General features: G+C 53.5%; 1 protein-coding gene across 11 annotated transcripts in view; it reads right to left on the reverse strand.

Moving 5' to 3' along the window:
• LOC311438135 (uncharacterized protein) overlaps positions 1-18184 on the reverse strand; it is a 75664-nt gene that overhangs the window by 31342 nt on the left and 26138 nt on the right. The window contains exon 1 of one of the 11 annotated variants that reach the window (XM_084522234.1): positions 10974-11121. The exons of 7 other annotated variants lie outside the window; for them this stretch is intronic. The gene's annotated coding sequence lies outside the window, so the exon portion shown is untranslated. Of the gene's footprint in view, positions 1-8597; positions 8873-9272; positions 10275-10789; positions 10927-10973; positions 11122-18184 lie in introns of those variants that run through there. 3 more of the 11 variants (XM_084522235.1, XM_084522244.1, XM_084522237.1) reach the window with 3 other exon arrangements.

Here is an 18184-nt window from a genome sequence, read left to right on the forward strand (position 1 = left end):
TGGAGAGGGTCCTTAGCAAAGGATACGGGAACAAGCAGCACACAGAAGCCAGTGACCGCGCTGCCAGCAGCCCGTGCTCTCCTTGGCACAGAGGGACCGTGAAACATGAACAAGGAAATAACAAATGTCCCATTATGTCGAGGCACTGGGACAAATAGGATAAATAGGTAGGAAATGAAAAATCCACTAACAGTGCGGTACAGCTCGCCTCTGGAAAAGTCGCCCAAAATAGGCACTGAGGCCGATGGTTCCTAAGTTGCAGTCAGCTCAGCTCAGTTACAGACAGACTGCGCCGACTGCGGGGGTCTCCCACCCCTTGCCAAAGCCCCTGGCTGCTCTCCACTTTTAGGAGAAGTGGCTTGAGCTGTTACCGTGACCCAGACCAATGCCCGTGCCCCTAGGAAAATCAGGATTTTAAGTGAGGTTCTCCCAGTGCTGCCCTCATTCCTTCAAGCAGCCTAATGGGTTTGAGCAGGTGGCACAGCCTCCGAACCCATCTGTATGTGGCAGCCCGTGCCAGGACGCTCCGTGACCACGATGCTGCCAGTTCCTTGGACTTCCACCACCTTCAAACAGCATCTCCAGACGCTAAAGTGCCAACTGTTGTTAACTTTCTACTACTGAAGCCCCAAGCAATCACACCAAGCAACAGAAAACCCCAGGGAAACAAGAAGTGTCTGATCCAGCACTGGGAAAACGCCTCCCCAAGCTCCGCGATCTTTTACGACTTTGCAGTGCAGCATTGGGACACACAGCATTTTAAGGAGCACTAAAGCAATCTTTTTTTAATTACAACATAACCTTTCCCTTCCTTTCTGTTGATAATTCCTAAAATTACCCGAACTGAAAGCTCGCAGGAATTTCTGCTATTTTGTGCAAAAGCACCATTTCAGATAAACAAGAAAACGCAATGGTTATGTTCCCTTGGAGGAAAGCATCCACACAAGAAGCCTCCCCTCTTCCCTTTGTGGAAAACATGTTTATAAAACCCAACTGGAGGGGCAGACTCACGGCACACGCAGTACTAGCAGCAGCCTCGAGCTTACGAAACAGCGGGGATGGGGTAGGACATGCTGTTAGAGGCAGCTCACCAGCTTAGGAGTCGATGTAAAAATAAAGCCTTATTTTTTTTTATGGTGTTGAAATCAACATCTGGGTGATTTGGTCAGGGCTCCAAAGTACTACTTGCGATTCACAGGGCTGTTAGCACTTCACCAGGGTCGACACAGAGCGCAGGGTTGGCGCTAAAAATGGATCCGCTGAGCCCGCGCGACGAGGGGCGGCCACACGGCTCTGCAGCCACGGCAAAGGAAGGGCTGCTGATGTTCAGAAGTCAAAAACGTTACTGCAACATGAGTTAAATGCAACAAAACAGTGCTCGGGGGAGCGATGAGCAGGCATACAGGTGGGCTGGTAAGTGTGGAAGAGGATGCAAACTCCAGCCATAAGCAAAACCCCACTGCGTGCACCGCAGGGCTCCAGCTGCAGGCGATCAGCAGCAGCTGAACCAGGGCTCCCCAAACCAGGGGCTGAGCCCACAGCACCAAGCACAGCCCCATCGCTGCTCTGGGGTGCCACTGCTCCCTGGGTACTTCCTAATTATTTCCTGACTGCCTTTTAATCATCCTTGAAGGGCTCGGCAAAGGTGGTTCAGACCGCGCTGCTGCAGAGAGGTCTGCAGGGGACACTTGGTGGGGACAGGGACAACTGCAAGAGCCAGGGACTGACAGCACTCTGCTGGGCCAGGATGTGTGGGAGCACTCCCAGTGCTTGCTGGGGGACACTGAGCAGTGGAGATTCATATGGAATTGTAGCAGCACATCCAAGCACTCCTTACAAGGATGAAATGCCCCAAACCTTACCTCCTTCCTACCCTACGCCTAGCAGCTGGACACGAGGATCTCTGCAGATCCCTTCCAACCAAGCTGTTCCATGTTCTGCATTTCTTCACCAATCCATGGCACACACAACCAAGCCACTACACAAGCCCCCCCCCCTCCCCCCCCCCACCTCTCCTCGCAGGCCATCCCAAGCCAGCAGGAACCAGCAGCTCAGGCTCGCCAGCCCGGCTTCTTCCCCACGCTTGGTTTTGAAACCTCCCATGATGATCACAGCAGCGGGACGGGGCAGGAATTCATCCTGGTTTCTGGGGAAAGAGCCCTACCCATGAGCTCAGCGCCTGGTCCTGTGCCCAGCAGGAGGGGGCCCGAGGACAGCCCGCGGGCAGGCATCCATGGGCAGAGCCGTCAGGAAGCACTGGGAGTTTTGCCAGCACCTCGCCCAAGTTCCACAGCACCTGGGGACGCAGCCGTTTCCCAGTCACTTCTGGCAATTTAGCTCCGTGGCGTTTCTATTAGAGAAAACTTAAAAATCTGGCCCATGGAAAACACGCAGGAATCCATAAGTTGTAAGACAGCAGCAGGGCCCTGCCCTGATAGCGTGAAGGAAGTGCAAGAAGCTCCCAGCACCGGCTAGGGCAAGGCTGTCCTGAAATTGCTTTTTGTTGCTTTTGTCCCGAATTGCAGTCTTTTTGTCCACGTGGTGTTCTCCCCTGGGAGCAAATGAAGCCAAATCAGGCATCACCTGGGGTTTCAAAAGGACAGCAAAAAGCAGACGCAGTCTGACTCGTCTGAAGATGTGTTCAGCTGAAGAAAAAGGAGTTTGGATCTGAACTTGAAAAAGCACTTTAAAAATTAGTGCACCTAACATTCAGCCGGGAGAAGCAACAGTTAGACGCTTCACTTAAAGCACGTCTGTTAACTTGGTTAATTGCTACAAAGAACCAGGATGATGATTTTCCACTGGAGTTTGGGGAATGGGCATCTTTATACTCCATGATCTGAACGTGAGAGAGCTGAACGCATCCTACCTGAAGAGCAGCTGGACTTGGCACTCTACACAATTGCTCTGAAAAGGCAAGTTGTCAAGAAACATGTACCTGAGCACAGCAGGGGGGGTTCGGTAAGGAAAGGAGCAAAGAAATGGCTTTTATTCTTTCCTCAAGCAAAGAGCGGGGCAAATACAAAGAACAAGGTGCTCACCGGAGTCAGAACATGACTGCAGGCCCTGAAATAACGCCTCAGAATAGAGAACCATGGAGATGGTGCGCGTTATTTTTAACAAGCATCAAGTCACTAGCAGGAAGAACTTTTCCAGAGAGCGAATGGGAGCCTGGTTGCTTGTCGTCACCGCTGTCAGCCTGGCAGAGGAGCCCGCACAGCCCCTGAAGCACAGCCTCTGCAGCCTTGTCCTGGCTAAGTACAGGACAGGAGGAGCTCGTCTGCTTGCACCCAGCACCTTGACACCACGACTGCTCCCCAGCAGCAGCAAGCAAGCTAAATAAAACTCCTCGACTACACAAATCAGCTGTTGACAGGCCGGAGCAGCCTTCATTTTTCCTGTACCCACGTCAGCCTTTGCTCACATCAGGATCAAGGAAGGAAGTGCACCAGTAAAGGTGTTAAACACTGGTTTCTTGTCACTGTTTCATGCACAAACTTTCCCAATTCTTTGATCTCTACAAGATCAAAGTTCACTGTTGCAGACTGCTTTGCACCGCTGCCTATTTGTAGCAGTTGCGAATGCCACGGGCTCTCACCTGTCCCCACGCGTGCCAGGCCTTAGATTCTCACTGCAGCTCCCTGCTCGCAGACACCCCTGTCGCTCAGCCCAGGAGCAGAAATACCCCAAGCCCCAGCTGGGAGGGCACGCAAGCACCAGGCCCAGCACACACCAGCCCAGCAGCACCGCAGGGGCCTCAGCCCAGAGCCACAGGGCTGCAGGAAGCTGCGTGGCAGCGTTCAGGCTTCGCACCTGCTGCCCCCGTCCCACAGAGCATCCCAAAGCCCATGCTCCACCCCGGCAGCCCCAGGAGTGCCCAGGAACCACTTGGCAGAGCACCATACATGCAGGCACCTGTGGCAGCACAGCAGTGCAGGCAGCAGTGCGTTACTCAGCATGGTGATGAAAGCCACAGCACTTGTGCAATGCACAGGACAGCTTTTCCACTGCTAGCCTGCAAAGCAGCCGCGAGAGATGTTCACGTTTCAAATAACCAAAGGCAAACACCCTGCTTCAGCTCAGATTCTCTCTATTTCTACTCTTTTTCCTTCAGCACCTGCTTCTGACAGAAGCCCGGCTGCAGCTGAACACCAGCAGCGCCTTTCCCAAGTGCTGCTCCAGGCATCTTTTCCTTACAGGCATTACGCCCCGGATCCTGATCTCTGATCCTCTGTGCTCAATCTCTTTTGCAGCAGCGAAGCCTGTGATGCACTAAAGCTGTGACACGTTTCTCCCACTTCCTTCCATTGACAGAAAACAAAAGCACACGCTGTTGCTCAACACGAGCGCAAAAATATTTGCTTTTCCAGATTGTTTCTCCCCTCCCTCCTCGTTCAGTGAGGGCTGGCGGTAGAATCCCAGCCTGAATCCCCTCCCAGATAACAGCAGCCGTGGGGGATTTGGGACCAAGGTGGCTCTCAGCTGGTACAGCCCGCGCTGCCTGCCCATCCCAGCAGGACCACACGCACCATCAGGCACCAAACCCTCAGACTTGCTGCAAGAGACCATTTCCAGACATGATTCTGCCCACGCAAGGTCAGCTTCTCTGTTCTTTACCATGCGCTGTGCTTCCTTCCTGCCAGACCCCTTATCACCATACCTCGCCCCAAAACCACCAGGGTGAAGCCTCCGCTGCCGCTGGGTTTTTACTCAGCAACCGTAGAAATGCACTGAGCCCACCGCGATGCTGCCAGCGAGCGATTCAGAATTAAACACGGGTGTCACATGAAAACTTAGGCCCTGGTGCCAAGCTCACAGCTCCCGAAAAAGCACTGAATGCATTAACACGCGCAGTCACTTTTTATTTTTAATATATTTTTTTAAAGCAACCAGGGTATCATGTTTAAGGTCCCAAAACCCAGAAGGGCACCAGAAGTCTGAGTGTTACTGAGGACGTGAAACACTCAGATATCACAGCCCAAGCTAACGCCTAGCGAAGACCTCGATCATACCTGCCCACGGTGTTGTCCCCCCAGCGAGCTGCAGAAAGCGCGCTTGGCGTGTTGGGGAGCAGCTACTTGGGTTTTTTTCCTGACTCAAGGCTGGACCAATGGCTGAGTGTGGTCTCAACACCTTCAGTGTGCTCTGCTGCCACTTCTAGCAGCTCTAAGCCCAGCTTCATGCACGCTTGTGGTCATTAAAAATGCACCATGGCATGAAAGCACTTGTTGCAGACAAAAAAAAAAAAGTCTTGGCTCGGGGAATGGTTTCTTAATTTAATTTACTGCCCATCAGCAGAAAATCCTCATCACTGATTTTGGCACTGAGAAAAAAGATATAAGCAATTAACCTCTTAAATACCATTTTCATCCCTTCCCCAGGCTCAGCCTGAGCCAGACACAGCTCCAGCCCCACTGCTAGGTGCTGCAGCCAGGAGGGACCCCGACCCAAAGCTGTGCAAGACAGTGCCATGACCGTCCTGTCCCCAAGAGACGGGATGCCAGCACGGAAAGTGAGCCTGCCACACTGACCTGAACCACTCAGCTGCACGGAGAAGGATGGAGCAGCCTATAGCAGTCAGCTGTAGACCAGAGCGTTGCAGACACCTGAAATTTAGGTTGTCTTTCATTACGCCCTACTTCCTCTAGGATTCTTACAGCACAGCATCTGCCAGCATGCCGCTCCTCTGGCCAGTACCTCGTACACTTCTTGTCCAAACTCAGCTTGTTGAGAGAGGCTGAGAGCTCACAAGTCAGAGCCTGAACTTTAAGAAGAAGGCGATGGCAATCTTACAATTGTTGCAGCCAACCCTCTGCCTTGAGAAAGGTCCCTTGAGAGCATCCAAGATGCACCCTATGCTAAAACCGTACCCTGTTCGACACCAAGAATCTAGCACCGGACACACACCCCTACCAGAAACAGGCTGCTACACCCTCTTCTCCCCCCAGCAACACATCTTTGGCTGAAAAAAGCAACAACTACAAATACTTACAAGAAAATGTTATAAAAGGGTATGGAGAGAAGGTCATAACAAAACAACTTGAATAGCTGTGGCTAAAAATACCCAATCCCCACACCCATTCTACACAGCAAATATTATCAGATGTTACTTCCCAATGTTAAAAACATGCTCGTTTCTTTGTTAATTAAGGCGGTATTGTGAACGCTGGATTTTCTTACCAGGGAACACAACAAAGGCACCTTAGAAAAAAAAACAAACTTCTTTTGCTGCCTCTAAGATCTCATTTTCTATGCAATCTAATGGTAAGACACCATCTAAATCTGGCACCCGCAGATCTGTATTTTCACACAACCACGGCATGGCTGCGGTGGGAAGGGAGCTCTGGGCCCACCCAGAGCAGGGTGCCCAGGCCCACGTCCTGGCGGCTTTTGGAAATCCCCAAGGAGCCCCCACAGCCTCTGGGCAGCCTGTGCCAGGGCTCCAGCCCCTGCACACAGCTGTGCTGCCTGGGGTTTCCAGGGAACCTCTTGTGTCCCACTTTGGGCCCGCTGCCCCTGGGCACCACTGACAGGAGGCTGGCTCCGTCCCCTCAGGTCCTGAGGGCCACCGATGACCCCCCCCGAGCCGCCTCGTCCCCAGGCCGAGCAGGCCCAACTCTCCCAGCCCCTCCTCACAGGAGGGGAGCTCCAGGCCCTTGGCCACCTGCGTTGGGCCATTTCCAGCAGAATCATCAGGTTGGAGAAAACCTCCAAGACTGGTCCAACCGTTCCCCTACCACCCATGTCACCCACTACACCACGTCCCCACACACCAGGCCCAACCTTTCCTTGAACGCCCCCAGGGACGGTGACTCCACCACCTCCCTGGGCAACCTGCCCCAGTGCCTGACTGCTCTTTCTGAGCAGAAATGTCTCCTCACTGCCAACCTGAACCTGCCATGGTGCAACTTGAGGCCGTTCCCTCTGGTCCTGCCAGTGGTTATCTGCGAGAAGAGGCCTCTCTCTCATACTGGAGGGCAGAGACCCAGGAGCCCAGAATTTTCTACTAACATGACCTAATGTTGCAAAATAACTTTCTAAAGACAGCAAAGCATCCTAGCCATCCATACCAAGGTGCAGAACACTTGTGCCACGCAGATTTATTTTTATTATTATTTTTATAGCTCAGGGTATCGAGTTGGAGAAGATGGGAAGAAGATCACATTGACAGGCAGCAGTGCAGCGCAGGCACGGGTTCATGAGGGTTTGGAATCGGCTGACCAAGAGCCTGGGGCTGACAGGGCACTGAGAAACTTTCATTATGGGCAGACTGAACTGGTGGCTCAGCCTGCTGCCCCAAATATCCCCAGCCCTGAGGTGGTCACTGAGGTTTAGGGGACACCGAGAGCCACACGGTGCTCCTCTCCATGAGCATTACCCCAGGAAGGTGTGGGTGGTGCCATGCCCAGCAGGCACAGCGTGCTCACAGTGACAGGCATTTGTTAGCAAACGCTGCACGTGGCCCTCTGCAACTGCTCGTCAGCTCCACTTGTTTCACAGGGCCCTACAGTGCTATGCCTCGGATACACTGCCTGAATAACAAGCACTTTTTTCTGACACTTTAAGGAATATTTTTAACACCACAGCGTCAACCCTATCCCTTCAGAGCCGAGCAGTCCTGGCTGGTAGCTTTATCATACCCCCCACGCAGAAATCCCAGGGGCTCCGAGCACACCCCACCTGCACCCCAAAGGCCCTTTTGAAAACACATCTAGGCATTAATGCCAGAGCCGCTCAAAAGGCAGCACACACCGAAAAGCAGCACCTGCTATAGCAGAACAGACCAGGGAATGTAAAGACTACACTCAGTCCTTACAAAAAACAAAACAAGAAGCTGTGTAAATCAGACTCAGGTTTGCAAAACTACCAGGGCGAGTAGAATAATTGTGATGCCAGCTGAGTGCATCACAAGTGGGAGTTCTGTACCATTCCAACACTGAAATGGCCTCTGGCTTGAAGAAATACCTGGGAATTCCTGCAGGCAGGTGAGGAGAAGTCTGTTCCACCATAGAGCAATACTGAAACAAAGCCAGCATGCACAAGGATGTTTTTTTGTCCAGAGATGTAAATGAAGCTCAGTGGTAACCTCTGCCTGGAGGCCTTGTTTAGGTCACGTTCTTACCTGCGAACATCGCACGTGCTGCGCAGAGGAAGGACAGAAAAGCAGCTTTAAAGGTAGGCACGTGGAGGAAAGAAGCCACTTGTTTTGCAGAAGGATGAGAAACAAGTGATGGCAGAAAAAAAAAAAAAACAGTAGTAACCTACTGCTAACCCTAACCCTTCACATTTCAAAACTCTCATTACAACGCCAAAAAAATAAAGCTAAAAATCTGCCACCTTTGGTGTCCAACCTTGCCCGTTCCCTCTGCCCCAAGCCACACCATGCACCCACGAGATGTCCATGCCTGCCTTCAAGCTGGGACACGTGGGTTTGCCTGCCCACTGCCACGTTTCCAGACAAGCACCTTGTTTCCCTGCTTTGGGACACGCATCTGTAAACCTGCCCTTTTTGCCTCAAGGCCAGCAAGGAGACACTCAGGAGCAGAGCCTGGGTGGCTGCTGCCCACAGCAGCCCAAGAGCACATTGAAGGACTAACCTGAAAAGCGGTGAGCAGTACAACCATGGCTAAGGTTTCACGGCCTTTAAAAGTTTCCTTCAGGACATGTGCCAGCCAGAGACCAGGGTGAGATGAGAGCGACCCACACCACCTGCTGTAGGACCTCTTGGTGCTCAATTTGGGAGACAGGGACCCCGGTTCTGGTGCAGGACCCCACTCTCAGGCCACCCAGCAGGTCCACAGAGATGTCCTCGCAAGCACGCAGCTCCACAGCCGCTACCTCTTCCTCTGCGCACGCAGCCCGGCCAGGCTTGGAGAACTTGCCCACATGATGTCATCACTGGGCTGGCGTCTAAATAAAGGAAGCTTTTTATAGGATTTCCCACTGACAGACTGAATCCGGTAAGCCCTGATAGCCAAGGCTTCGTCAGGCGGAAGGAAGGAAAAGGGAAAAACAATAACCGCCCCATCTCGGGGCCGGGGCAGGTGGGTGGCGTCTCGGGAAAGAAACCAAAACAAATCCAGATTTACTCCCCAATACCTGCGTGTGGGAGAAGAGGCGCAGGTATGGATATATTAAGGGAGCTCTGCGTGGACGCTGCCTGTCAAAAAGCAGCTTGGCCTATTCCTGCACCAGCATGGGGAAAAGAAGGATGAAGATGAAGGAGAGAAAAGAACTAAGCTAAAAGTTTAAAGATGGGGGATAAAACATACTTTCACACGGAGAGGTTCTCCAGCTTCACATTCATGTGGCAGTTGCTGTGCTTCCTAAAAGCACGCTGGGGTTCTCTGCTCACTCAGAGGCCCCCTGCTGCAAACACTTCAGTTTCACGTCACCAGCAAGCAGCACTTTCTGGAAGCTCTCAAAAAATACTAACGAAAGCAAAACCAGCCAGCAGCTCAGGCGAGTTTATGCAAGCGTGCGTGCCTTCCTCTTCTTCGTAGCTCTCCATCACCCCGGCAGCGCTGCGGAGCAGTTCCCCTTCCTCCCTCCGCTCCTCGCTGCATCTTCAGCCGGGCATCCACACCAGGAGCGTTGCGATAGCCAAGTGACTCATGCTGCAGCAATGTGGGTGGGAACGCTCCCATGCCCAGCTCCTAAGGACACAGCCTTTTATGGTGTTTTCAGAGTGGAAGTCGTGGCGGTTCGTAGCACTTCGCTTTTAGTCTTGCACCAGCCTCGGGGAGCAGAGCTCCCCGTGCTCCGGAACCAAAATGAGGAGCTTGTGCACGTTACGAGTGAGCCAGCAGTGGTCTCCACGGATTTCTCCACCTGCAGGATCTTCCTACAGTCCTGCGGGACCATCGGAGGCTGCCACCTGCTCCACGTGGCAGCAGCATGGCTCCATCAGCAGGCTTTTGCCATGCAGCGAGCCGTCACGCAGCCCCACTGAGCTCCAGAGCAGCACATGTACACAAGTTATTCTGCGGATGCCTTAACTGCTGCAGCCCAATTTTTTTTTTAAGGATTCATTCCCTGCATCCCCGGAGTTATGCCAGCCTCTGGCAGTGCACTAATGACCTCTTCTGCATCTCCTGTGACAAGCCACCGGACAAGAGGAAGCACACGCTGTGCCTACCCTCCTTGGGCTGCCAGCACACGAGAAGCAGACGGGACTGCCAGCAGCTGCCAAAGGCAACCAAGTCCCATCTGTCCTTCCCTCAGGGCGAGCTGTAACCGAGGACTGCAGCTCTACTTAGCCAGCACGTAGGAAATTAACTCCTTAGTCTTTGGGAGAAGCACCGCGGCAGAAATGCTGCCCTCCAGGCCCAGGGACCACAGCATGCACAACTTGAACCTGGCAAGGTAACAAAGCCTGCTCCGCTGTGCTATTTCAAAGCTGGCGGTCACAGATTCAAAGAACATCCCAAGACATTACCCCATGTGGTTTGAAACAGGAGTCTAGTTGTAAATGTGCAGCAGGTCACTTTACAGGACAGCTCTCCGCTCTCCTTCTCACACGAAGCATTATCTGCTCTAGAAGAGAAGGGCACAAAAGTTTCTGCCTCTTCACGCATCCCCAGTCACAGCTCCCATGAGCAGCAGATTTTAGTCCTTTCACGGCTGCGAAATTCAAGAAGGAACTAAATTATAACCTTCGCATGCACAAAAATTCTAGAAGAAAAGCCATCAGGACTCCAGCCGTCAGCCCTCCTGACGCAAAGCACTGGCATTAAAAATCTCTTTTCCCTCCTTAAATGCCAGGGAGCTGTGGGAGCAGTCAGCTTACCGGTGGGAGCAGATGAGCTGCAGGCCGCCCCGCAGACAGATCTCAGTGCGGGCACGGCAGGGGGAAGATGCAGGGGAACAGGGGCACGCTGCTGCGGAGCGAGGTCTCGGGTACCCCAGCCAAAGCGGAGGGGAAGCCTGGGGGAGGCACGCTCCAGCGAGCATCCAGCCAGCCGGCTACGTACCTTGGAGGCCGGCCAGGAAGGCAAAGCCTCTAAACAGCAGCAGAGCTCGCGACAAACCCCTCCAGCCTTACAGATGAGTTTAGAGAGCCTCGGCTGACTCGGCACGGCGCCCTCGGCTCGGCAACCCGCGGCATCGGCCGAGCGCGGCGCTGCAAAGTGCCCCGGCACCAGGCTGTGGGGCCGGCACACAGCCCGCCCTCGCCCACGCGAGCAGTGCCCCTGGGATCCTCTGAACACGAGCACGTCTCTGCCCCTCGCTGCTCAAATCCGGGAGGCGTTTTTTGAACTCGCACGTGGCCAGCAGACGCTGCCATTCGCAATGCTTCACGCCAGGGATGATTCCTCCTCCCGTAACCGAGCGAGCCATCCCGCAGCTGCTGCCTTTAACCCCTCCGAGGGGATGGACACGGCTCCCCAGATGGACCCAGCCAGGTTTTTTCCCCCCTCTCCAAGCAGATTAAATACGTTTCCAAGTTCAGGGAGTCTGCCTGTCGGCAGGTAATGGGTAGAGATTGCAGAATTAAGTTTCAATGAAAGGGTCACGTGGAAGGCTCCATCCTGCTCAGAGGAACACAATGAATTTCCTGCAGCCTTCGGTGGCTACCATTAAAAGCAGAGCCTTGCCACAGGGATCGCATCGTGCCCAATTAGCACCCCGGCCGACTTCTGAGCCCCGCAGAGCCAGCTCAGGCACAGCAAAGCAAAATGAGCTGCCTTGCCTCGTTTCTCATGGAAATGCTAAGTACTCCCGGCAGGGGCTGTGTAAGAGGCAAGGCAAGCTACTCGACTCTCGTTCCCCTTTATTTGGGCAGCCATTATCAAATTTGACTCTAAAAAACAAAATCAGCAAGAACAAATGCAGAACAGCAGTAAAGGAAGCAGCAAGCCAAAAGCTCTCTCAGTCAGCAAACGGGCACATCCCAGACTGGTCTCAGGTCCAGGCGTCCCCCAGCAGGCAGGTGGCTCTGCCTTAACCCTTCTGCTCTCCGGGAGGCAGCCGTGCCCGTCACCCCCCCGGGAAGGTGCCACTGTGACACGGGCAGACCCCACGGCCCTGCTGAGCACTACACCTGCTTCTAGCATCATTTTGATGCTCTCACCCACAAACGAGCAAGCTTTCCAAGCCAGTGGGGTTCTTTGCAACCCTAAAAGCCTCAGACACTGATTCCTACAGAGCAAAACCCTTCCTTAATGCAGACACGGGGCTGGGACACACAGAGCGACCTTGGCTTTGGTGCATCCGGGCTTTCTGCTGGTTGCATCTCCAAAAGGAACAAACTCGGCCTCCTGTTACTTGCAGCACACTCCCGGACCCCCTGGCAGCCTTCCTCCCCCTCCAAAACTCTTCCCTCCTCTGTGACCAGGCTGCGAGGCAGACGTGCCACTCCAGAGGGGCTGCAAGAGCCCAGGCAGGGGCTTACCACGGCGGCTGGCTGGAGGACGCAGCCCTGGCTTCACTGAAATTAAGGGGAACGTTGTTAACGAACATACAGTGAAACTCAGATTTTGACTGCTCTGCACAACAGGGAGAGCAAAGAGCGTTTGCTCAACAGGCTGAGGTTCTCTGAAACTCCCAGCCTGGCTCCTCAGGAGTTTGTGTTTCTTTTTTCCCTCCTCTCACAGGCCTGCAGACAGGAGGTGCAGGCAGCAGCCCCCGAGGCAACCTGCAGAGCCCCGTGGGATGGGAAGGAAGCTCTTCGCCAGCATCCCTGCTACACGAGGAGCGAGGCACAGGCCCGTGGCACAGTGAGTGCTTCAAGCAAGCACCGCAGGGTGCGGGGATCAAGCGGAGAGAAGCGTCCTGCCACGGGCAGGCTGAATGGGCTGTTCCCTCCGTCATGCCTTTGCGGCCTCACAGCCTTCACCTGGCACCACGCAGCCACCTCAGCCAGTGCCGGCAGTAATGGCCTCTGTCATTAATTACCAAGCGCCACTTGGCAATTAATCCCAGGAGCTCGCACGCCGAGCGAGCCCAGGCAGACTCACCTCATCCAGAGCCGCCAGCAGGCGGATCCGCTCGGCTGCGGCCACTCTACAAATCATCGGGCGACTGGAAGCTTCAGAAACCTCGCCAAATAAATAAAACAACCCTCGGCAGGGCAGGTTCCCCCCGACAAGTAATTTTTCCCCCCTGTGGCACGCGGCACGGGGAGAGGCGGCGTGAGTCAGCCCGCCCTGGCAGCACGTCCAGCCAGGAAGGGCAGGACGCGTCACCACGCCGGCACACGGGGAACACCCTCCAGACCGCGCTGTTTGCCCTGGGGAAGCCAACGCAGGCCCGACACAAAGCCTGCGAGTGCATGTTAGCCTCAGAAGTCATCCCAAACAGGTCCCCTCTCCCCTCCCACTCCATCAATCCGGCCCAAATTGGGTCAGCTCTGAACAATAACTGAATGCCATCCATTTAAGCCTCTGATGCAGTGCTGACATAATCCACGTCCTTTCATTCTCCTTCGCACTGCGAGTGCTGAAGATGCTTTTGTACAACCCCTGAAGTGCTCCATTTAAAAACCATGGTAACTAGGGCATTGCCTTCAGCTGCTCTTGAGAAAAAGCCATTCCCCTTTCCCCTCAACAGGCTCTTGGAAGGCTCGGGGGCAGACAAAAAAGCATCGCCCGAGTCAGACCGCTCGACCACGGTGGCCGGCATCGGGCTGCAGCTGGGCATCACTCACAAAGCGATGGGGGTGAGCTCAGCCCCCAAAAAACCTGGGGGACACTCATCTCTGCGGCGTGACAGCATGGCAGACGGAGACAGAGAACTCCTCCTGGGTCCTGCAGCTGAGGAACACCCAAACGTCTCACCCTGAGCCACCACACGTCTGACAGCCCAGCTGCAGCATCAGATAGGCAAATCATCCGACTTGCTCCGAAAACTGCAGTGCTGCTGCTATAAGAAGGGCAGAGTTTGTGTAAGTTGTTCTGATCCGGTATTTTAGCGCGACAAGCGGCTAAGCAGCCCTGTTATCTTTACGCTGCAGTAAAAGTTGAAGGGGTTTTGGTGGGGTTTTTCTTGCTAGCCACAGCTCTGAGGTGTTAGAAACGCTTCTGTGCTTCAGAATTTGGAAGCTTGTCTGCTGGCACCGCTGTCCTCCTTTCTGAAATGGAAACGTTCAGACGTGTGGGCACAGAGATCGGATGGAAAGAACAGGGCCACTAAAAGAGGCCATTAAATGGGAAAAAGCAAAGTGAAGAGGCCCTCTCAAAAAAGGGACGTTTGTCTAAGATGGAAGGCCTGCTGTTTGTTTTCCTTTAAAAAGAAAAACATTCATAGCTCTGCACTCATTAAAGAAGTCATACACGCCAGCAAGCCTAACGGCTTAAACATGACCTAAGCGCTGCACTCCCCCTCGTATGACATTTTAACAGCCTTTTTTCCAAATTCCACTACACACTGCTACGGAGCCACATTCCAAGATTTTAAAGGTTTTAAAAATAGAAGGGCTTTAATCCCAACGTCTGCAAAAATACCCTGCAAAAAAAAAAAAAAAATTGGAGAAGCATGAAAAACAAAGTCTGTCCTGTTAGGTAGGCTGTGCCACAAACGATGCCCAGAAAGACGTTTTGTGCTTGTCTGAAGGAGCTGAGCCAGGTTCAGCCTGGCGCGACGCAGCACTGCTGCAGAGGACGCGGGGCACGCTCCTGCTTACACTCGGTGTGTTTTGAGCCCCTGCAAATTGATTTGGAGTCGGAATTTACACCCAGTTGATGGAGATGCAAGCTCGTTGGAAGAGGGGCAGTTTAACGCCTGGCCTTAGAGAAAAGCCTCGCAAATGGGGCAATTGAGGCATGTAATGCTTAGCCGATTCCCAACGTGATCAGATGAAATGAAGTCTCACCTCCTGAGCAGAGACATCACAGAATAGAAAGGCTCGGGGTGGAAGGGACCTTGAAGGTCATCCAGTTCCAACCAGGATGCTACCCACTGGACCAGGCTGCCCACAGCCCCATCCAACCTGGCCTTGAACACCTCCAGGGCTGGGGCATCCACAGCTTCTGTGGGCAGCCTGTGCCAGGGCCTCACCATGCTCTGAGTGAAGGATTTCCTCCTAACATCTAACCTAAATCTACCCTCTTATTTAAAACTAAAGCATCGCTGAACACTGGACCTTCCAGCAACCACAGGGCATTAGGCAGCAGCTCAGCCATGCCATAGAGCTCGCTGCACTAACCTGTGCTCCCAAACGCAGCGGCTGACAGCCCCACCGTACGCTGTGCCATCGCAGCCTAGCATCCAAAGCTGGTTACCGGTGCAGGCGAATTTTCTGCAGGGTGCTCACTGCAGCCAGCCTGGGGTTTCTGGAACATCGCTGCTCCATCCAGCTTTTTCATGGGCAGGGAAGCAAGGCATGGCTCCAGCACAAGAGGTGAGGGCTGAGCATTTCAGCTCCCAGTACCTGACCAGAGCAACTGCTGGGTTCTGGGTTTTTCCACTTCCAAGTAAATATATTTCTTCTGGCTAACAAAACATCGTCTTTCCTGAGACAGACTGTTGTGGTCAGAGAAGGGAAAAGGGTGACCTAAGGACAAGCTGATCAGTTAACTCTGAATTCCCTGAGTCTGCTGCTCCTGCCACCATCCAGCATTAATTTTCAGCAGAAGAAAACTTACAGAGGAAAACACAACTTGGGAAATTCTCACAACACAGTCTACTCCACAACAGCCCGTCAGAGGGACTGCAGTTATTTTCCTTGAAGATTTGTTTATGGAAGAGCTGCACGCTTTGAAGGCCGAACGCAGAAGTTCAGGTGAACCCCACGGTGATCCTAAAGCGTTAACCGTGCAGCTTGAGGGGACCGCGCTGAACACGCAGCATTCAGGGCTGGTTAGGAACCTGCTGCCAAAGGAAATAAACCTCTTCAATGCAGGGATTCACAGCTCCTTATACTGAGTAAGGAAAGATAACGTGGGCTTAGAGGTATCGAAGTGCCACTGGACAGGGCTGCACAGCCTGGCAGCTGCGTGAGGGTCTGCAGAAGCAGGTAGCAGCACGCTCCCATCTGGGGAGAAAGGCAAAGACTGAAGGCGTTCATAGTTGGAGTTACTGCGCCCTCAGCTCTAAATACATGGGAATAACATTAGAAAGGGTCTTACACTTCTGTAAGGAGCAAAGAAAAGGAGCCAGCATCACAAGGGGCTTGCCACTGCAACATGCCTACGGCAAGCAGGTACAGCAAGCAGGTGTGTTGCTTTTATAGTCTCAAGAAAAAATAACAATAAGGCATTGCCCTTCATGTGGACCTTACAAAAGAAAGCTTAAAAAAAATGAAAAAGCTCCTGACCCTGAAATCAGCCTAGCAGATCTCTACTCTGTTAGGGCTTTGAATGCAGAACTTTATGATGGGAATGCCCAGGCTGCCCCGACTTGCCAGCAGCAGCCATCACTGACCCCCAGCACATCTCTTCAGCCTGACCACCAGGAGCACGTGGAGAAGCCCCAGCTCGCCCCCAGCTCTCACTGCACACGGGGAAGCCAGGAAGAGTTTGCTCACAGGCAAGTTTGTGAATGTTTCGGCAACTGCCTCCTCCTTCGAGCAAGCTGCCCAAAAGCTCCCCCGAAGCTGGGCCCCCTGCCACGTTCCCCGGCTGCCCTGGCTAATGAGATGGCTGTTTGCAAACAGGCGCTGACAGACACTCTGGCAAGCAGCTCCGTACCACGCTCAGCACAACCACAGCTGCTCGCTGCTCCCAACCTGCGAGGAGACTCCTCTGTCCCCGCACCAAACCTGTGTGCACACTGCCGAGCCCTGTGAGTACCACTCCCCTTCCTTTTTTCCATGGCTCAAAGGCCTTTTTTAATCACGTCTTCACAGCTGGCTCAGAACACCACCGGGAGCACGGCCTGCTCCAAGATCAGACAGCAGGCTTCTGATTTTGGAGGTCCGGTGGATGATCTTTAAAACCTGACACCTGAGGTCTTTGGTCCATGCTCTCCACTCCCCCCTGAAGGGGAAGGACGGGGCCATGGCAAACCTCAACCTGAACAGCAAGGTTTTGGCTTTGCATTGGCACAAGGTTCTTCAAAGCACATGGAAAAGTGAAGAAAGCTCCTTCCATTTGCTGCAGGAGATGGAGAAGTCTGAAGTGACCTTGGTTCAGCACACACCTCTGCAGCAGGAAGCTCTGCTGTGGCACAGGGGTAGGAACAACACGGGGCATCCTCCATGTGTATACTGAGGCTTTTATGCTACTTGAGACCTTGAAATCAAAGCTCGGGCCTTCCTGAGACCACGTGTGCAGCAGCCCCAGAGATCAGTGGCTCAGGAGGCCTTCCCCATGGTAGCCCCTGGTGCAAGGAGCGATGCTGCAATGCCCTGTGCCTGTCCTCAGGAGGAAGAAACCTCCCAACCACGCTGCAGCGCTCGATCCAGGTGGGAGAGGAGGAAGATGCAGATGTTGGAAGATGGGCCGCAGCGAGCCAGGAGGGAAACTGATCCGCTAGCCAAGCGGAGAAGACAGAAGATGCTCCTAACCCCTACTCGTGCGCAACCTTTGGGCTGCTCCTGGGCTCCCCGGTGGTACTGTTGCACTGAGGGAGCTCACCAGGAGCAGCTGCACACCTTCAGCCAGAGGTTCACCATCTCACAGCTGAGAGCACCAAAGCTGCCTCCGCAAAGACTCAAAGACACAAAGAGGCCAGCAGAGCAAGGATAAGAGAAGAAAATGCCGTGCAACAGCAGTCCTTTAGCTCTACTCAGCAGAGCTCACAGCACCCTGCTTTGCCTATTATTCCTGCAGTAACATCCCGTTGCTTTACCTGGTTCTGGTCTCAGGTAAGGCACAAATCCTGCGTGTGCAGTGAATCAAGGAAACTGTGAGGACGCATTATTTAGCTTTCTCGCTGCTTGCTGTGTTCTGCTCCAAGAAGCCCTCTGACAGGGCTTGGAGATGTACCTCTAGCTGCTGAAAACACCGAGCACTCCTCTGCTAGCGACCGAGATGTCTCAAACTGTACGGTTTCAGCGAAGAGCTCTCAAAAATAAACCACAAGGGCTATCGCAAAAGCAGGTTAGGCTTTCAACTTTGCAAGACGAGCATAAAACCACCGGAAATACAACCTGCCCCGTCACCCAAAATGCCAGCACACTTCCCTAGACACATGCACCACCTCCGTATTTCACAGACACGGGCGTTGTGCTCACCTATCCCTAGACAACAATTTATCAACTCAGATAATGCTTGGTTTGCTCCTCCCCTCCCCCTTATCTTGT

Source organism: Aythya ferina, assembly GCF_964211825.1.
Source record: "Aythya ferina genome assembly, chromosome: 5".
In the NCBI taxonomy this organism is placed as follows: domain Eukaryota; kingdom Metazoa; phylum Chordata; class Aves; order Anseriformes; family Anatidae; genus Aythya; species Aythya ferina.